A 2,653-nucleotide genomic window follows, 5' to 3' on the forward strand; every position below is an offset into this window, starting at 1 on the left:
TATTTAACTTTCAACCTTTCTCTGTTATATTTAAGGTATATCTTAAAAGGAACATTTTGTTGGGTACTTTGAGACTGGTTAATGATGTATGGAATGGTAAAATTATAGATATTTTCTTTGTGCTTATCTGCATTTTTGATGAATAGTATATACTAAATAAATTTAAATATTTAAAACTCATGTCACTGACCTCCAGAAAAGAGACATAGATTAAAATAGTGAACCTAGTGGAATAATTTATTTGTCCTGTGTACACAATATTTCATATTAATGCTTCAGGCACTGCAGCTCAAGAACTGAGGATTAAGTCAGACTATTTATGAAAAATAAATCTAAATTTGGCCTTTAATATAAATGGAGTTTTCAGACTGAGATTGGGGTGGGGTTGGGGTCGTGCTATTTAGGAACCGCAAGGGAAGCTTTTACAAACATTCATAGGTGGCTAAGTCTCCTACCTCAGCAACTTCCACGTTAGACTCTGAAGAACAGGAGTGAATACTTTTAAAAATCCTCCCAAGTGTTTCTGATACACTCCTCCCTTTTCCCTGCTTTGGCAGCCCCTCCCCCAACACACATTCACATTCTGAATCATTAGTATGAAAAGAATGAACTAACCATGAAAACTTTAAAATGGAAATCCATTATGTATAGGATGATCATAAAATGCATCATCCAAACTGAAGAGTTTTAAGAATAAAAGGGGAGACTATTAACAATTAACCCAAGACAACATTCATAAACTTAAACCAGTGGTTCTCAACGAAAGGTGATTTTGGCAATATCTGGAGACATTTTTGGATTGTCACAACTGGCAGGTTGTTACCGGCATCTAGGAGGCAGAGGCCAGGGATGCTGCTAAACATCCTACAATACACAGGACAGCTCCTCACAACAAAAAAAAATACCTGGCCCAAAATGTCAAGGCTGCCGAGGTTGAAAATCTCTGCTTAGACTAATCAGGCAAACAAGAGTACGGTAGCTCTTAATTATGGGTAGGTAACAATACAATCATGCTTTTCCTAGGCTTGGTAAAAATTAGATATTCTTAAAAACAAACATCAATATAGTTTCATTACCTATGTGTGTTTTTCCTTCCATAAAACTTCCTTAAAAATAACCTTAGTGTGAGTCAGGAGATTTCAGGAAGATCTCCGAGGGCAAGAACTGGTTTTGGGGACGACCAGTCTTGGATTCAGGTCCTGGTTGCGTCACTTAGTGACCCCGACTTGGATGAACTCCCTTATCTCTCTGAGCCAATGAGGACATTGCAAGTCCAGATTGAGGCAGAACACAGTGGGGAACTGAGGTAGAGGAAGCAAAAGGAAAAAAGAAGAACAGTTACTCCCCCAGGCATTTCCAAAAAGCAATCTCTCTGCAGCACCTCCTTTCAGGTTATAGATTGATACGGGGTTATAAGTGTAGGAAGAAAAGCCATTAAAGGCAAGGGAAAACGAAACAGTCAGTCTGCTTGCTACATGGAGGACTGAAGTGTCGGTAGTTAGTTCGAGGCACACAGTGAAGCAGACACAGGTGGCTCTAGAGGTGCGTTCACTCCCACCAACTTACTCCCCCTGCCCCACATCCCCCAAACACAAGAGACAAATTTTAACTTATTTCTTCCCAGTTAAAACGCGTGCGGGAAACTGAAAAACAATGTAAACCTCTCCTGGAAAGGAACAAGTGCCTCGCCAAGAGAAACGATGAACTGATGGTGTCCTTGCAGCGCATGGAAGAAAAACTAAAAGCCGTTACCAAGGAAAATTTGGAAATGGTGTGTATCACAGACTCTGCAAAACTGTAGCTTCCTTCTTTATATTACTCCAATAACCTCCCTTATTGTTATTTCTCAGCTTGTTTTAAAAATACAATGCTATTTGGATTTTCCCTTATGTAAGCAAGGAAGCTTTAGGGAAGAAAGCAAGAGAAGGTTGCTGGCTCTGAATTTTATGGGGCTTCTAATTTTGCAGAACTGTGGGAGTGCTTCCAGGAATCTGCACGCTCCCCAAAAGCTCAGAAATGGAGAAGCAAAGCTTCAACATAACTCCTCAGCCGCAGAAACCCTTCTTCCAAGATTTCACTAGTGTGCTATTTACAGACCTAGACACCAGACACACCTTGTCTTCTAAGCTCTTGCAGGATAGTTGGGAAATAGACACCATTACTTGTATTATGCATGCACAAGTGATATGCTGATGTTCTCCTTAATAGACTTCCAACACATCCATAGAGATCTTCAGATAATCCCCAGTGATGACTTATTAAAGCAGATAAAATATACTTGAGGATTTTAGTTGGTGTGTGTGTATTCAAGCTAGGCAATTTTCAAATTTAGCTGGAGCCTCATAAACTTTCTACAGGTATTTTATGTTAATAACTAAAGTTTGGGATCTTTAAATTTTCTACCTTACCTTCTTCTTTTCCAATCCAGAGAGAAAAAATAACATCCCATCCACCTCTGAAGAAATTAAAATCTCTGAATGATCTTGACCAAGCTAATGAAGAACAAGAAACAGAGTTTCTAAAACTTCAGGTCATTGAACAACAGAACATTATTGATGAGCTCACAAGGGTAGGTGTTGATCAATCTGTAAATTCTAAATTGTTCCCAGTGACAAGTAGCCAACAAGACATATACTGAAAGCACTTAATAATT

At 38.9% G+C, this 2,653-nt stretch overlaps 1 protein-coding gene across 1 annotated transcript in view; it reads left to right on the forward strand.

Moving 5' to 3' along the window:
* JAKMIP2 (janus kinase and microtubule interacting protein 2) overlaps nucleotides 1-2,653 on the forward strand; it is a 78,841-nt gene that overhangs the window by 26,344 nt on the left and 49,844 nt on the right. The gene's annotated exons all lie outside the window — the stretch shown is intronic.

The sequence above is a fragment of the Propithecus coquereli genome, unplaced genomic scaffold (genome assembly GCF_000956105.1).
Source record: "Propithecus coquereli isolate 6110/MARCELLA unplaced genomic scaffold, Pcoq_1.0 Scaffold58, whole genome shotgun sequence".
Lineage (NCBI taxonomy): Eukaryota > Metazoa > Chordata > Mammalia > Primates > Indriidae > Propithecus > Propithecus coquereli.